General features: G+C 43.0%; 1 protein-coding gene across 3 annotated transcripts in view; it reads left to right on the forward strand.

The window, feature by feature from the left end:
* The first annotated feature begins 396 nt into the window (after nt 1-396).
* bmpr1aa (bone morphogenetic protein receptor, type IAa) overlaps nt 397-18,906 on the forward strand; it is a 281,777-nt gene continuing 263,267 nt past the window's right edge. For 2 of the 3 annotated variants that reach the window (XM_060854179.1, XM_060854180.1), the window contains exon 1: nt 397-548. The gene's annotated coding sequence lies outside the window, so the exon portion shown is untranslated. Of the gene's footprint in view, nt 549-760; nt 796-18,906 lie in introns of those variants that run through there. The other variant, XM_060854181.1, reaches the window with a different exon arrangement.

Here is an 18,906-nt window from a genome sequence, read left to right on the forward strand (position 1 = left end):
CCCCCCCCCACTTCCCCCTTCTTCCCCCCCACTTCCCCCTTCCCCCCCACTTCCCCCCCCACTTCCCCCTCCCTTCCCCCCCCTTCCCCCTTCCCCCTTCCCCCTTCCCCCTTCCCCCTCCACTTTCCCCACTTCCCTTCTCTCCCACTCCACATCCACCTCCCTCCCTCCCGATCGGGTTCTGTTTTGGGCTTCTCTCCAAACTTTCCCAACGCGCTCACTCAATGGCAGCTTCTCTTACCCGCCAATTACCAGTCTCTCGACGCATACCGCCGGCATATTTGGTTTTCTGAGTGTTGGCGGGGCCTGATGGTGTACGTGCGGGCGCTCGGTGACAGTCGCGAGGGACGTGCGCGAGGTGGGGCGGTTGGAAGCGCGCGCAGCGAGAGTGAACGGGCGCGTGCCTGTGAAGGGAGCGACGGAGAGACCCGACGGCGATTAGCAGCGCGGTTTGGATTGCTATTTGGAGATTTGTACAAATATTATCCGAAAGGAGCATTATTCGTGGTGGAAATAGGATTTAGACCGCTTTGGAGACGACTCTGTGGGTGAGTACGTGTTTTATTTTTGGGGTACGTCTTGAGCGAGTTTTTTTTGTCGGAGGGAGGGAGTGAGTAAGTGAGAGTTGTTGAAGTGGAGTGTTGCCTGGTTGGGGAGGAGAGGAATGGAGCTGGTGGCGGAGCAGTCAGAGGGAGTGAGCCGCCCTGTTTTCGGCCTGATGGGAATGTGGGAAGACAGCAAGGATTTGGGATAGCTTCCAACACCGGGAATCTTCTGTTACAGAAAGTCTGAGAGGTATTCGGGGCGGGGACCCTTTATATGTATTTTTTTAAATCTGAGTTTCGGGAGGTAGCGAGCAAAATGTAGCCAAGTCGTTGCTTCCGAAGAGTTTCCCAGGTTTCGGTACGACTTTGTTTTCTTTTTCGTTTTTGGAATTAATTTGTTTGACCTGTTGCTCGAGTTGTTTTTTTTTGAAGCGATTCCTGTCTGTGTGGTTCGCGACAGATGCTTATTTTTAAGGTTAAATCTGTAGTTTTCAATGCGCACAATATGGTGTGTTGTATGCGAATCTTTGTCTAATCGTGTTTCTCTTGGTTAAAGTTAGGAACTGAAGCAGCTGATTTGAGTTCAGATTGGCAGTACTGTGTGAGGGAGATTACGACGTGTGGTTGTGAATATATTGCCCAGAGTTTATCGATAAACATTTTTTTGCCTGCTTGTTCTATATTCTGAATGAGTTGTGATTGAATTTGCAAATCGAATGTCACCCGTCGTAAAATGTTGACATGGGGCAACTGCTACTTGCGCCTGTGTTGTGACACAATCAGGTTTTAAGATATGGTATGAAAGTCTACTCAAGCCATTGTGTTGTCTGAACTGTTTTGAAATTTTGGCACTGTACAGATAGTGTAATTCACCAGTACAGTTTTCTGTTTATGTAGTGTTTTAGAATAGTAGGTCAAACAGGAATTCATCCACGTTAGAGACAATAAAGGTATGTATGACAAGAAAATAATATGTAGAAAAGTATTTGCTCTGTTACAACCCAGTGGTGATCAGAAATTGTTCCAAGGGTTTTTGAGAAGATTATGAATCTGGCCTTTCAGAGAGTGACAGATTATTTGGGGGAAAAATATGGCTCAAAAATAGAAGTCAATTTGTTAGATTTTTAAATCCATGGTTGTGGTCATAATTATTTCAATTTGTATTTTCTTTTTCAAAACATTTTGAAGGCAAATCAAAATAAGTACTGATAAAAGTAGAGATTGCATCATGGTGGTGTGTTACTTGGAATATTATGCTAGTGTGAAGGTCCTATGTATAGTTTGTGTGACTTCAGAATTATTTTTTGAATGAACAATGACCACTAACATTCAAGCCTCAATCACTTGTGTAGGATATTTTGTGACATTGTTTTGGGACAAAGTCTGCTATATTGATAATTTATTCTGTTTATGACTTATGCCATTCTTTGTTGAAAATGTGTTGCTGGTTAAAGCACAGCAGGTCAGGCAGCATCCAAGGAATAGGAAATTCGACGTTTCGGGCCATTCTTTGTCAACATTCTTTGCAAATATCTCAAGCCCATAACTCAATTGCTATTGATCTACTGAGGAAGAAATGTACCAAGTTTACTCTTGGTAGGTAGCCTTTTGGAACATACACAACTGTGTATTCTTAAAGTACAGCTTTTCAAAACAAAATCCATCCTGACAGGCAAGTATCTGCCTTAACTTTGTTCACTTGGATTACTCCTATTTGTGCAGTATATAAATAAACTGATTTTTACAAAGGCGTATTCAAAGTACTTCCAAGTCTTCCAGAAGTACAGAGTACTTCAGAAATGTTAATAATATTTCCTTAAATAACTCATTGGACAACTGTGTTGTCCTAGTGCAATCATTGATTTGATTTCTGGAAAGTCAAACTGCTGCACTTATCTTAAAAAAAGATACAGAAATACTGTACATATAGAAGAGTGCATGTCAGCATCTGAAACCAACAAAGGATACATGTCCAAAATATTATGGTTCTCATTTGACATACAGATGTAGTGAACCTATATATTTCCAACATTGTATTTTCTGCTTTACTTGATTTCTGGTCTGGCCTCTCACACTTTGAACCATCACTGGAATGCGATACGAGTTGACTTCCAGTACCTACTGATCTGCACCCTGTCAGAGAACAAGGGAGGAAGGAATATATATTGCCTGAAGTGGGACCCTAGACAGATAGCAGCCGTCGTGATTGAAATTCATCTCTTAGTTTGTGTGGATTAACCTATGCTTACTGGTACGTTAAGATAAAGTAAATTGAGGGTTAGAAAATACTCTAAATCTGATTTTGTGAAAATATTATGCTAATTAAAACTGCAAGTTGAAGTTATAGTATTTGGAATAGTTTTGTAAACATCATGCATTGCTATTTTGTTTATTTTAAATAAACCATGTTAATAAACTCAGTAAATTACAATGCTCTTTCACACATTGTTTGGGCCATCTTTGGATCAGATGTTTGTAAACAAACGACTTGTACATTTAGAATTCTCTTTGTGAGAATATCTGTTATTTAGTAATCTGGTATCACGTATCATTGTTCCAAGTTTCAAATGGCTTAAACTGAATCACAAATAAAGACTCCTTTTAAAAGCATAATATGAGTTATCGTTAAATGTTTATTGTTTCTTGATTATTTCAGTTTACTCATAGGATGCTGATTATCATCGTAGGGACTGGCATAGACTGAAAGAATGAGTGTGAGGGAGGTGAGCTAACTCTTCAGTCATCAAAATTCACAAAAACTGGAGTCCTTTTGATGTAAATTGTGGTTTGAATTCATTTTTGAAGTACTTGCCACAGGCCATTTGATCTTTCCATCAGTATCCATGTTTTACATAAAAGGATGAAACTGAGCAAAAATGTATTTGTCTTTTTTCCATGGTAAATGAGCGTTACTGGCAAGTCCTAGAGTTTGTTGCTCATCCCTAATTGACCTTAAACTGAATAGTTTACTGGGCTAATTCACAGCAAATCAGGCAGCATCTGAGGAGCAGGAGAATTGATGTTTTGGGCATAAGCCCTTCGTCAGTAATGAGCCTCGTGGGCCAGGGGGCGAGATATTCATTGGAGGATGGGGGTGGGGGGGATGGAGTGGATAGTTAGGAAGGAGGATCGACAGGTCAAGAGGGCGGTGCTGAGTTGGAGGCTTGGGACTGGGTGTTCTTTGTCCAGGGGTCGGGTAATTAGGTTTTGGCGATGGAGGAAACCCAGCACCTTCATATCCTTGATGGAATAAGAGGGGAAGTTAACTTGTCCAGACATGGGGCGGTGGGATTAGTTTGGTGTGGGTGTCCCAGAGATATTTTCTGAAACAATCAGCAAGTTGGCATCCTGTCATGAGTGGGACTTGTTTTTTTTTGGAACAGCATACCATTAGAATTTTGTTTTATTCCAGAATAGTTAGAAGGGATTTAATCATTTTTTAAATAATTTGCTCACTGTTAGAGTTAGACAAATAAATTGTTACTTGTTGATTTTGAAGTGAGTGTCGGGGCTTTGTTTTATTTACCGATTTAAAGGTTGCTGAAAAGCAGGTTATACCTCCTTTTCTCTTTTTTAACAGATTGTAGGGTGAGGTGGTCATCCTCTGCTTTATAACAGTTTGGGGGCTCGGGACCATAATTTGAACAGATTGGGTCTGGGATTTTGACAGATTGGATAGATTTGAACAAGTTTAGAGTGCACAGATTTAAACATGCTTGGGGACTAGTATCCTAGATCTTTAAATAAAATGTAAACAGTTTTTCCACTTTCCACTTTGATTTCGGTCACTTGTTGGTAAAATCCAAAGTGGGGAAATGGCTTTTAACATTGCTAAAGAAGATTTGGGGGTCGAGGGGTAGTTCCCGAATTTGCCAAGAAAGTTTAAAAAGACAGAAAAGGGTGACACTTACTTACAGAAGGCTAAAATTGGGTTTAATTAGGGATAATAGGAAAGCTGAAATTGTAATGGAGTTAGCCAAGCAACTAGACAAGGTATTATCAGATAAACAGTCAACTGCAGTCGAGATAGAAAGAAAAAAATCAAATTGCACATGAGGCAGTTGAAGTTAAAGTGAATTTAAAGGTAGATAAAGGGGAAATGAAGCAGTTTGAATTATGGTTAAAAGTTTAGGAAAATTAAATGGAGAGGAAGGCCCAGTAGAAAAAAGGGGAAAAAAGAGAGAAGAAGGGGAAAAAGATAAAGGGAATGAATTGGAAAATATGAAGCTGGAACTTGAAACAAAAAGCCTTCAAATGACAGAAGTAAAAGTACTGGATGGAAGTGACAATGATGAGCAAACTTATAGTTGCCAACAGCTTGGCAAGAATATATACTATGTTGTCCTAACCTTACCAAAGTTCTATGAAAAAAAAAGTAGAGGATTTTTCATATCCATTGAGAAATTGGCTACACAGATAAACCGGCCAGAGTCTCTGGGTAATGTTAATTCAGACCAAGTTGGTCGGCAGGACTAGTGAGATGTTTGCAATGCTGTAAGGAGGTATCGGGAGAATATGAAGAAGTCAAAAAGACTATTTCGAATGCCTATGAATTTCTACTAGTAGCATGTAGACAACGGTTCAAAAATTTAAGAAAGAAGCCAGATTATACTTGTATCGAGTTTGAAATAATTAACAGAGAAGCGTCAATAGATGAATGAGAACATTAAAGTTCAAAAAGATGTATGAGGCTCTTAGAGATATTATTTTGATTTAAAAGCTCATTTCCAGAAGTGGTAACTCATGTCGAGGAACAGAAAGTTAATAGCGAGAAAAGCTGTGGAGATAGCGGATTAAATACACAGTAATGTTGAAATCTAGCTTCTGACAGCCATTTCATTTTGTGAGGCATAGAAATTGGGACGAGGGAGATCCTTCAATGACAAACAAAGTAGATTACATTAGGGAAGAAAAAAGTGAGGTCTGCAGATGCTGAAGATCAGAGCTGAAAATGTGTTGCTGGAAAAGCGCAGCAGGTCAGGCAGCATCCAAGGAACAGGAACTCGACGTTTCGGGCATAAGCCCTTCATCAGGAATGAGGAAAGTGTGTCCAGCAGGCTAAGATAAAAGGTAGGGAGGAGGGACTTGGGGAGGGGCGATGGAGATGTGATAGGTGGAAGGAGGTCAAGGTGAGGGTGATAGGCCGGAGTGGGGTGGGGGCGGAGAGGTCAGGAAGAAGATTGCGGGTTAGGAAGGCGGTGCTGAGTTCGAGGGATTCGACTGAGACAAGGTGGGGGGAGGGGAAATGAGGAAACTGGAGAAATCTGAGTTCATCCCTTGTGGTTGGAGGGTTCCCAGGCGGAAGATGAGGCGCTCCTCCTCCAACCATCATGTTGTTATGGTCTGGCGATGGAGGAGTCCAAGGACCTGCATGTCCTTGGTGGAGTGGGAGGGGGAGTTAAAGTGTTCAGCCACGGGGTGGTTGGGTTGGTTGGTTCGGGTGTCCCAGAGGTGTTCTCTGAAACGTTCTGCAAGTAGGCGGCCTGTCTCCCCAATATAGAGGAGGCCACATCGGGTGCAGCGGATACAATAGATGATGTGTGTGGAGGTGCAGGTAAATTTGTGGCGGATATGGAAGGATCCCTTGGCCTTGGAGAGAAGTAAGGGAGGAGGTGTGGGCGCAAGTTTTGCATTTCTTGCGGTTGCAGGGAAGGTGCCGGGAGTGGAGGTTGGGTTGGTGGGGGGTGTGGACCTGACGAGGGAGTCACGGAGGGAGTGGTCTTTTGGGAACGCTGATAGGAGAGGGAAATATATCCCTGGTGGTGGGGTCCGTTTGGAGGTGGCAGAAATGACGGTGGATGATACGTTGTATATGGAGGTTGGTGGGGTGGTAGGTGAAAACCAGTGGGGTTCTGTCCTGGTGGCGGTTGGAGGGGTGGGGCTCAAGGGCGAAGGAGCAGGAAGTGGAGGAGATGCGGTGGAGGGCATCGTCGATCACGTCTGGGGGGAATCTGCAGTCCTTGAAGAAGGCGGCCATCTGGGCTGTACGGTATTGGAACTGGTCCTCCTGGGAACAGAAGCGGCGGAGACGAAGGAATTGGGAATGTGTGATGGTGTTTTTACAGGGGGCAGGGTGGGAGGAGGTGTAGTCTAGGTAGCTGTGGGAGTCAGTCGGTTTATAGTAGATGTCTGTGTTGATTCGGTTGCCCGAGATAGAAATGGAAAGGTCTAGGAAGAGGAGGGAGGAGTCTGAGACGGTCCAGGTAAATTTGAGGTCGGGGTGGAAGGTGTTGGTAAAGTGGATGAACTGTTCAACCTCCTTGTGGGAGCACGAGGCAGCGCCGATACAGTCATCGATGTAGCGGAGGAAAAGGTGGGGGGTGATGCCAGTGTAGCTGCGGAAGATGGACTGTTCCACATATCCTACGAAGAGACAGGCATAGCTGTGGCCCATGCGGGTGCCCATGGCAACTCCTTTAGTTTGGAGGAAGTGGGAGATTAGAAAGAGAAGTTGTTCAGGGCGAGGACCAGTTCAGTCAGTCGAAGGAGGGTGTCAGTGGAAGGGTGCTGGTTGGTATGGCGGGAAAGGAAGAAGCGGAGGACTTTGAGTCCTTCATGATGGGTGATGGAGGTGTACAGGGACTGGATGTCCATGGTGAAGATAAGGCGTTGGGGACTGGGGAAGCGAAAATCCTGGAGGAGGTGGAGGGCGTGGGTGGTGTCCCGAACGTAGGTGGGGAGTTCTTGGACTAAAGGGGACAGGACCGTGTCGAGGTATGCAGAGATGAGTTACGTAGGGCAGGGGCAAGCTGAGACAATGGGTCGGCCGGGGCAGTCAGGTTTGTGGATTTTGGGCAGGAGGTAAAACGGGCGGTGCGGGGTTGTGGGACTATGAGGTTGGAGGCGGTGGATGGGAGATCCCCTGAGGTGATGAGATTATGGATGGTCTGGGAGATGATGGTTTGGTGGTGGGAGGTGGGGTCATGATCAAGGGGGCAGTAGGAGGAGGTGTTTGGCCTCAGCGGTATACAGGTCGGTATGCCAAACTACTACCGCGCCTCCCTTGTCTGCTGGTTTGATGGTGAAGAAACCCAAGAGAATGGAAGAGAGGTGAAAGACCTCAGGTGTTTTCACTGCAATAAGGTGAAATGCATAAAGTCACAGTGCTGGTGGTTTAAGAAAGGTACTGGGAAAAAGGATGTGGTAAAAGAGGCTAAACCAGTGGAATTAGTTAAGGCAGTGAAGGAAATGCTGATAGAAGTTGAGGAACTGAAGGAGAGTCCATGGCCTTGTCTAGTCCTACCTGCCAGCACCTGGCCCATATCTATCCAAACCCTTCCTATTCCTATATCCATCCCAAAGCCTTTTATAGATGTTGTAATTGTACTGGCCTCCACCACTTCCTCTGGCAGCCCATTCCATACATGTACCACCCTTGCATGAAAAAGTTGCCCCTCACGTCTTATTTATATCTTTCCACCCCACCCTAAACCTATTCCCTCTAGTTTAGTCATGGACTGGCTAGTAAGATAATGCCCAATCTTTTCAAAGACTTCACCTGAGTGGGTAAGACTTTCTCATTATTACCGAGGAGAGTAGGTAAAGAAGTTAAAATATTGTGAGATACGGGAACTAGTCTCTAATAGTAAGAGATGAAAATATTTGCATTCCTTCTGAAATATTGTCAGACAGAGTGGTAATCTGTGGAAGACGTGGAGAGAGAAGTGGTGTTCCTCTGTGTAAGATGAGGCTCGAAAATCCAATCAAGATTGGGGAAGTAACAATGGGAGTGATAGAAAAATTGACTATTCCAGGAATCAGTTTATTCTTGGAAATGATATAGCTGGATCACAGATGGGTGTGATGCCCATTGTAGTGGCAAAGCCAAAAGAAAAGCAGGGAACGAAGGAGTTAAAAGAAAAATATTCTGGAATTTTTCCTGACTCTGGTGACAAGATCCCACAGCCATAAGTTAAAATGAGAAAGACGAAGGAGTTGAGGTCCAGTTAGCTGACTCTGTTTGATGATATGGTAAAAGAAAACCCGAAGCAAATAGAGTATGAGGCAGATGTGTTTAGTTTTGAAAGGTTAATGGAGTTACAACAAAAAGATGAGATTTTAAAAGGGTTTATATCACAAAGTCTACTTGTAAAGGAATCGGACTGTATTCCAGAACAGTGTTACCTTAAGGATAAAATCTTAAGGCAGAAAAAGAGACCTTTGCAAGTTAGTGCAGATGAGAAATCGGCGGAAGTTCATCAAATCGTGCTGTCCGTAGAATATACAGAGGAAGTAGTGTGGGTAGTACATGAACCACTTGGAGGTCATCTAGGAGTGAGGGAGACTCAGGCTAAGATACAGAAACACTTTTCATTGGCCTGGATTACATAAATTTGCCATACCTCCAAATGTGGTAGATGGTAGGAAGTCTGCGGGCAGTGATAAAACCAGTGTCTTTGCCTGTAGAGTCAGAGTCCCACAGCACGGAGACAGGCCCTTTAGCCCAAACTGGTCCATGCTGACCAAAATGACCATTCACCCTAACCTCATTTCCCTGCACTTGCCCCATAAGCATCAAATCCTATCCTATCAATGAATTTGTCCAAATGCCTTTTAAATGTTGTAAATGAACCCACCTCAACCACTTCTGAAGCTCATTGCATTTGCTGCATACCACCTTCTGCATTTAAGAAAAGTTGCCCCTCAGGTTCCCTTTTGTTCCTTTCCCTTTTATTCTTTCTCCTCGCATCTTAAATTGATGCCCTCTAGTCCTCGATTCCTCAACCCTGGGAAAAAAACTGAGTGCATTCACCCTATCCATGCCTCTCATGATCTTCTACACCTCTAAGGCCCCCCTCAGTCTCCTGTGCTCTAAATAAAAATGTCCTAGCTTGTCCAACCTCTTCGGCAAGGTGGGTCAGTGATTAGCACTGCTGCCTGATGGCGTGAGGGACCCTAGTTTGGTTCCAGCCTCAAATGACCATCTGTGTGGAGTTTGCACATTCTCCCTGTATCTGCATGGGTTTCCTTCCAGAATCCAAAGATGTGCAGGTTAAGTGAATTGGCCATGCTAAATTGCCCATAATGTTCAGGGATGTGTAGGTTAGGTGCATTATTTGGGATAAATGTAGGGGAATGGGTCTGGATGGTTACTCTTTAGAGGGTCAGTGTGGAGTACTTGGGCCCAAGGGCCTGTTTACACGCTGTAGGAATTCTATTCAATGATTCTGCCTATAACTCAGACCCTTGAGTCCAGGCAACATCCTTCCAATTGCAAGGTGACAGAAACTGAACAGAATACTCCAAGTGCGGCCTCACCCACGTCCTGTATGATTGCAACATAACTTCCCAACTTCTATACTCCGTGCCCTGACTGATGAAGGCCACTGTGCCAAAGGCCGCCTTCACTGCTCTGTCTACCTTTGACTTCACTTTCAGAGAACAGTGAACCTGAACTCCAAGACCCCTCTGTCCCACTCGACTCCTTAAGGCCCTACCATTCACCATGAAACTCCGACCTTGACTTAACTTTCCAAAATGCAAGACCTTACTTTTCTATATTAAACTCCATTTGCCATTTCTCAGCCCACTTCCTCAGCTAACCAACGTCTTGCTGCAATTTCTGATAATCTTCCTCACTGTCCACGATACCGCCTATTTTAGTGTCATCAGCAAACTTATTAATTATGCCTTGTACGTTCTCATCCAAATCATTGATATAGATAACCAACAGTGATGGGCCCAGCACTGACCCCGAGACACCACTAGTCACAGGCCTCCAGTCTAACAAGCATTCTTCTACTATTATTGCCCTTTGCTTCCAACTATCAAGCCAATTTCTATTCATTTGCAGCATCTCTGATAGCAAACAAAATAAATGGGACACCTTTATCTTGATCATTTGGGTTATCCTGGCAATATGCTCTCAACATGGTCTTTAGGTCTGATGCCACCTTTCTGATACTCTGTGGGATTCAGGAATATTAAATGTTTGATGCCGAAACTGTCCATGATCTCCTTAAATAACTTGGCAGTAAAACTGGATCTTTGGTCTGACCAAATCTCCTTAGTAATCCATAATGGATAAAGAAAGCAAGCAACTCTTCCACAACCTTTTTTTGCCTTGACATTTCATAATGGAATTGATTCTGGAAACCTGGTAGGCATATCCATTACGGTTAGCAAGTACTGGTCCCCACATTTAGTTTAAGGGAGGGACCTAGACAATCAATTATAATGCGTGTAAAAGCTTCTTCAAATGAAGGAGTTTATTGAAGAAGGAAATCAGGAGTGAAAAAAAAGGGGGCATGAGATAGACTTGGCTGAGAAGATTAGGGTGACTACAAAGAAATACTTTTAAGTATGTTAAAGGAAAAAGAATAACTAGGGAGAGAATAGGGCCCCTCAAGGACTAAAGTTGACGCATGTTGTAGAACCGCAAGAGATGGATGAGGTTTTCAATGAATATTTCTCCTCTGTGTTTACCATGGGGAAAGACATAAGGACTTGGGAATTTGGCAAAGTTAGTGGTGATATCTTGGACCGTCCACATCACAGTAGAGGAGGTGCTGGATGTATTATAATGAATGATGGTGGATAAATCTCCTGGACCTGACTAGGTATATCTGAGAGCATTGCAAGAGGCTACAGAGGAATTTGTGAGGGCTCTGGCTGATATTTTTGCATGGTTGTTGGCCATAGGTGAGGTCCTGGAAGACTGTAGGGTAGCGAATGTCGTGCCATTATTCTAGAAGGGCTGCAAAGAAGAGCTTTGGAACTATTGACCAGTAAGCTTAACACCTGTGATTGGTAAGTTACTTGAAGATTCTGAGGGTTAAGATAATCATGCATTTGGAAAGTCAGGGTTTGATTAGGAGTAGTCAGCTTGCCTTTGTGAATTGGAGATCATGCCTCACAAATTTGTTAGGGTTATTCGATGAAGTGACCAGGTAGGTTGGCAAGGGTGGGGCAGTAGACGTAGACTATATGGATTTCAGTAAGGCCTTTGATAAGATTCCATGAGGTAGGTTGCTCTGGAAGGTTAGATTGCATGGAATCCAGGAGTGCTGGCAAATTTTGTATGAGGTGAGAGAAATGTTAAACAGAGTAAGTGAATCAGCTAAACAACATTTGGAGGTAGCACAGCACCTTATGAAGCACATAAGAAATTCATGCATTTGCCCGTGGGGACAAAATGTTGGTGCTGTTACCAGTGGTATGAGATCCCTTCAAAGCAAGGTTTAGTGGTCCCAATCCAATTGAGAAAAACTTAAGTTGGGTGAATTATCTGGTAAAGATGCCAAAGGGAAAAAAAAATTGGTGTGTCATATGAACATACTGAAACCTTACTATGACAGGGAAAGGGAACCAGAGAAACGTATTATTTACTGCCATTCAGAGTGAAGAATCAAATCCAGATGATTTTAATTGTGATGTGCCTCAAAATAAATTGCTAATGAGGAAGTCTTTCAGAACTGTGATCGGGTAGTGAGCTATCTGACCCAGGTCCAGAGAACTGGCATGAAACACTTGTTACAGTGCTATGAGGACCTATGGGGGTGACGAATGCTGGAGTACATGGGGTTGATGTAGGGTATGCAGTTCCAATAAAACAACACCCCTATCAGCTTAATCCCTTCAAAGCAGTGCAGGTTCAGAAGGATGTGGAAGCGATGCTGTAAGAAGACCATAGAGACAAGTCAAAAGAAGTGGAGTTTGTTGATCGTATTGGTTCCCAAACCTGATGGTACTGAACAATTCTGCATAGATCATCGGAAGGTCAATGCTGCAACTAAATCTGACTTACCCAATTCCAAGGCTGGAGGATTGATGTGGAAAAAGTAGATCAAGCCACTTACATCACAAAGTTGGACTTACGTCATGGCTATTGGCAAATTTCTTTGTTGGAGAAGTTTCTGCTTTTGTAGGCCCAAATGGACTCTATCAATTTAAGGTAATGCCCTTTGGAATGAAAAAGCGTCAGCCACTTTTCAGAGGATTATGAACAAAGTATTAGAAACCCTACAGTAGAGTTGTTGCAGGATTGATTAATTGTGCTGTCTGTCTACATAGATGACTTAGTGCTCTTTAGCCATTCTATGGAAGGCAAAGTTGGTCATAAACTTGGCAAAAAACAGAATTTGCGAAGGCAGAAGTGGCATTCTTCGGGCACAACATCAGATACGCACGGCGCCATTGACCGATTTGTCAAAAAGGAACATGAAATTTCCATGGACAGAATTGTACCAAGAGGCATTTGAGAATTTAAAAGCAGTGTTAACCACAACACCACTTATAGTCGTGCCAAATCTTTTGAAACCCTTGAAAGTCACCATAGATGTAGATGTTGGAGCTGTTACAGGAGACTGATTGGCCTTTCAATTCCACAATCAGTTATTTTTTAAAAAGAAACTCCATATCCAGCAGAAAAAATATTCAGTTGTTGAAAAAGAGTATGGAGTTTGGTAATGACATTACACACTTTAATGTTCACGTTACAAATAATGCATCAGAGTTTATACTGATTATAATCATTTGATATTTCTAGAAATATTTAAGGACAGGAACGTCAGATTGTTTCATTGGAGTGTCATGTTACAAGCATTTAATTTACAGATAGTACATGTTGCGGTCGTGAAAATATTATTGAAGATGCTTTGTCATGAGTTTAAAAGATAAGTGCTAAGAAACTATATAATTAGTATAAAATGTGTAATTCTAGATTAATGAGATGTGGATCTAGTCCTGTCCTGTCCTGGTTCATAATATTATCATATTGGCTTAGCTGAACCAGCTTAGATGCTGTAATTGTGTTACTTGGTGCATCACTGTGAGAATTACTAAAAAATCTTGTAGTAATAATTAAAACAATTTCTGGCAGTAACTCCCTAATCTTTTGCAGATGGTAAAATAATTTTAAAATAATGCCCCATTATTAAACAAAAAAATCATGTCCAGGGATAATTGTGAATTACAGTACTGATGCGAGAATACAAATTGCATGCAGCAAATGCAGGACTGTTAACTTTGGTGCATGACTTTGGATCTTTGGAACCAGTGTCAGAAGTCTTTGCAATTCAATTTTTTAAGTGGATCTAGTCCACTGTCTGGTACTACATACAAACAATTCATTAAGCATCAATTGAATATCAGATTTTGTTTCGTATGGGTATGGAGCATGGCAGCACTGCATTGACAGTTACCACACTGCTACGACACTGGAAACTATCCATGGAAAGCAGCCTTGGGTCATATGCCAAGGTATTATTTACTTAAAGCAAGATTGCAACTCTCTTATATAATCCTTAACAATTTTACCTGTTCCACAGTGATATGGCTGATAATGGTAAATGTAGGTTGCATTTTCACTGCAAGTAAAATTTAAGTTGATGTAGTTTCTGATGGTGAGCCCTATAAAAGCAATGAATTATTAGATTGGATTGTTATTTAGGAAAACAGCATTTTTAATGTCTTATTCTGAGTTTTAGCAATGTTCAGCATAACTGTTTTTCAGATTTTCTCTGAATTTACTCTGATTTCTTAAGTTTTAATTTTGTAACGTAAACTTCTGGATCTTCACTGAAAAATAAAAGCAGAGAATTAACTTTAGCTTTTAAATAGATAAGATAAGAAATGGACCATGTTGTCAAGGGAGCTTTTCATGAAGCAGCTGACTGCTTTCACCACAGTATCAGCTGCTATTAGCAGTTGAATTTGTACCATTCCTCTTTGCAAGTGAGCAAAACAAAGTGCTTGCAATTATACATGCTCTACTCCCACGGTACAAAACTGTTCCCACCTGGCTTTGTTTATCACTATTTGCTGAGGCTGTATTACTGTGATGGAGGTGTGGTTCTCCTGTCCTGTTCACCCACTTTCTGTGTACTTATTTGATATCCTGTACATTTTTGTTTCATGTGAATTAACTCCCAGTATTATGCTACCTCATAGCGCCAGGGTCCCAGGTTCAATTCTAGCCTTGGTTGACTTTATCTGTGTGGAGTTTGCAGATTCCCCCTGTGTCTGTGTGGGTTTCTGCCAGGTGCCTAATTTCCTCACACAATCCAAAGCTGTGTAGGTTAAGTGGATTGGCCTTGGTAAAATTGCTCTGTACCGTCCAGGGATGCACAGCTATGGTAGTTATGGTAAATTTAGGGTCACGAGGATAGGGTGGGAGGATGGGTCTGGCTGGGATGCTCTTTGGAAGGTCAATGCAATCACAAGAGGCTGAATGTCCTCTTTCTGTGATATAGGGATTCAATGATTCCCTAAATTTTAAGCTATCATCCACACCAAAATAGTCTAATTTTTCTTTTTTCTTTATGGTATTCATGAGCAAGCTCTTTATTCTCAAATTCTTATCTTTATTTCATCCTTCTCCCCAGAACAGAATTGTTTCTGTCCTTCCTTTCCCTTGACTTAATCTTTCTCTTTCATATCTTTGTATTAACAACAGCACTACAGGGGATCCAAGATGGCGGCAGTCTGAGTGGTCTGCTGTACTGGACACTGTGCCATACCTCCTGGCAAGGTCGACCTTTATCCTTCCCCACCCCCTTGTTAACCACCCCTAGGAAAAAAAAGTTGCTGATATAAATTTACTGAACATCTGGAGCTGCTAAAATTGTGGTGTGACATCTTTAAGACCAGTATGAAGACAAAAGCAAGAGGCTGAAAGGAGTGCAGCTGGTAGGACACCCCCCTGCTGCATTGGGGGTGTTGCACCATTGCTCAAACTCCTGGGATGGTCCCTTTGAATTTAATGGGGCAGCAGCAGTTACTCTGAGTTTGTCAAACTCAGAGAAAAGGTTGAAGCAGCAGTGGAACCACTATCTGCCATGCTGAAAAAGCATGAACAGGAAATTCAATTGTTGGACCAAAGAGTAGAGGCAGTGGAAGAGAGGACCGCACATTGGAGACTATGGTGGCAGTCTGTGAAGGAAGGATCCAAACACTGGAAGACCAGTTCAGCTCCTTCAGAAGCAAGTGAACTACCTGGAAAACAAAACAGAAGAAAAAACTTACAGCTTGTGGGTCTTCTGGAGCGAGAGGAAGGCTAAGACCTCATTGGCTTCATGGAGAAATAGCTCCCGAAGTTCCTGGGGCCCGAGTTGAAGTTGGGTCTGTTGAGTGTGGAGCAGGCCCACCAGATTGCAATGCACAGGTCCGGGTTGGACCCATGCCCCACTCAGTCCCAGTGTGACTCCTGCATCATAAAGAACAACAGTTATTGAAAGAGCAAGAAGATTGGGAAGAGATTCACAGGCTTTAATGCACTAAAGCTCAAGAATAATTTTTTTCAGTATTTCTCAGGAGCCGTAATTAAGAAGAGAAGGGCATTTGATGAAGTTAAGAGAAAGTTGAGGGATAATCCTTGAGATATCTGACTCTTGCGTTTTGCTCATGGAGGGGTGGTATATAATTTGATTCTGCAGCAAAGGCGAAGAACTTTGAATTCTTGGGTCAGAGTGGAGGGAGCATTATTAGGGACAATGATATGGGTTTTTGTATTTTTACTTTTAATTGCTCCTTTTCTGCTTGCCCCCCTTTTTTGTGGTTATTGGCTTTATATGTATTGCCTTGATGTTAAATCAGAATTATTTCGTAATTTGGTTGATTGGGTATTTTCTGGGTTTTTTTTTACTGCTGTCCTTTTTGTTTTTGGATTGGGGGTAGCTGTACCTGTGGTTAAGATGAGTGAAAGTGGGTGGAGATGGGTATCCATTGTTAACTCTCAGAAAGTAAATAACAGGTTTTATTTATCCGTGAATTGTCTGGTGCTAGGGCATGGCCTCAACTAGAGGAAATTGGGATGGTAACAAGGATTGGGAGGAGTGCCCCCTATTGGCATGGTGGGAGATCGGTCATGAATTGGGGATTATTTGGGTGTTTGCTTACGTTAAATGTAGTGGTTAGTTTTTTAGTTGTAGCTTTTATAGGAGGAGTTTTTTTTAGACTTCATAGAGTTAATGTCTTTGTCACTCACCGCACCTCAGTTAAACGTCCTCCTCTTGGGAAACGACAGGCTGCCCTGGACGATCATGGCTAGTGATTTGATCAGGTGGTACACCTGGAATGTAAAAGGGAGCCATTCCCCATTTAAAGGAAGGAAGGTGCTGTGAAGCATTAGGAAGGAAAGGGTAGACATCGCCCTGCTGCAAGAGATGCACTTAACTGCTAAGGAACATCTGAAACTGCAGTGGGGGGTTATAACAGGGTATTCTTCTCCTTTAGCTGTAAGAGTAGAGGAGTGGCTATACTATTAAGAAGGAACCTCCCTTTCCAGATAACTGAGCAAATTAAAGCCAAATATGGATGGTTCATCATTCTTTAAAGCTCTAATACATGGAAAAGAGAATGGCATCCTGAATGTATTGTCCCCAGGCGCACCCTCTTAAATTTCTAGTTGATGCAGTCACTAAATTCACGGGTCTTGGGATGTGCAGCACAATCATAGGAGGGGATTTTTAATCGCCTAATAGCTCCTGAGGTTGACCTGGTGTCAAGGTGCCCAGCAAGTATGCCTGTGCAATCTAAGCAGTTGGTGGACATATGTGAGAAGTTGGAATTAGTGGATGTATGGAGGCACTTCCACCCTAATGGAAGAGACTTTACTTTCTACTCCAACCTACACAAGTGCCATACGCGAATTGGCATGTTTTTTTATGCCATCTTATTGTTCCGACAGAACATTGGCATGCAAAATTGTGAATATAGCTGTCTAGGACCATGCATGTTAAAATCCAGGGTGGTGGAATGGGTGTACAACACTGGTGCATGGACCCTCCCTGTTAAGGGATAGCAAGTTCATTGAGTACATCACAAGTTAGGGTTCTGGGCCTTCTGGGATATCAACTCTGGTACAACCAGCGTCACAGCCCTCTGGGCAGCTCTCGATTCATTGCACACATGGCTGACAAAAAAAAGTATTAATTTGGAGATCTGCCAGATATCTATCTGGCTAGGAAGAAAAATACTTCCCAATCTATTATGTCTGTTAAAGAGAAGGCTGGCACGGTTACCCGTGAGTTGAAGAAGATCAATGTTAGATTTAGGGAATACTTTGCAGCCGGAGGGAGGTGAACACTGTGCAGTGAGAATGCAGCCCTTTTTTGAGAACCTGGACCTCCCCAGTATAAACACAGAACAGGAAGCGTTAAGCATCTCCATGGTGGCAACGCACCAAGGCCAGATGGAATCCCAAGTGAATTCTTTAAGTAATTCATAAATGTGTTGGTGGAGCCACTTCTGGGGATGTACAGCTATTCATATGCACAGGATTGTCTGCCATCCTGCCATCTTAGGGAGGCTAATATCACTCTCATTTTAAAGAAGGGGAAAGACCCCGGAGAGTTTGCTTCATGCAGACCAATATCACTGTTGAATGTAGATTTTAAAATTCTATCCAAGATGCTGGCCCTGAGGTTGGAAAAGGTGTTGCCCTAGATTATGAAAGATGATTAGACGGGTTTTGTCAAGGGTCGTAGTTCCTCCATCAATATCAGCAGGGTACTGAACATAGTGCAGGTATGCCAGCAAAGATTGATCCTGGGTATGGTAGTCTCCCCAGACCCAGAAAAGGCATGTGATTGGATAGAATGGTCGTACCTGTTTGGGGTCCTAGAGCGCTTTGGTCTGGGGGGAGCCTTTTCCAGATGGGTGGTGGTATTGTATAATGATCCTGAAGCAGCAGTCATCATAAACTGCACTAAGGTAACTTTAATATTGGGAGGGATAGTCGACAGGGGTGTCCTCTGTCAACGCTGTTATTTACCTTGGCCATTGAGCAGTTAGCTGAGGCTATCAGGAGGGATCCTGAAATACTGGTGCCAGGGGTGGGAATGAGGGAGCATAAGATCAATCTATATGCTGATGTTAGATTAGATTACTTGTAGTGTGGAAACAGGCCCTTGGGCCCAACAAGTCCACACCGACCCTCCAAAGAGCAACCCACCCAGACCAGTTCCCCTAAATTTACCCCATCACCTAACACTACGGGCAATTTAGCATGGCTAATTCACCTAACCTGCACATTTTTAGACTGTGGGAGGAAACCGGAGCACCTGGAGGAAACGCACACACACACTGGGAGAATGTGCAAACTCCACACAGACAGTTGCCTGAGGCGGGAATAGAACCCGGGTCTCTGGCGCTGTGAGGCAGCACTGCTAACCACTGTCCTTTATTTCTTGGCCGATCCGGAGGAATTCATTCCTCAATTGATTCAAGCAATTTCTTTGGCAGTTTTTTGGGCTACAGGATCAACTTTACAAAATCGGAAGTCATGCCGGTGGAGTGGGGGGAGGATCTAGTGGAGGTGCCTGATGGAATGCAATTCCCGTTTAGATGGTCGTCAAAACATTTTTTTACATTTGGGAATTTTTATTACCCCTGTCTTCCACCAGCTATATAAAGCTAAATA

Source organism: Hemiscyllium ocellatum, chromosome 43 (genome assembly GCF_020745735.1).
Source record: "Hemiscyllium ocellatum isolate sHemOce1 chromosome 43, sHemOce1.pat.X.cur, whole genome shotgun sequence".
Lineage (NCBI taxonomy): Eukaryota > Metazoa > Chordata > Chondrichthyes > Orectolobiformes > Hemiscylliidae > Hemiscyllium > Hemiscyllium ocellatum.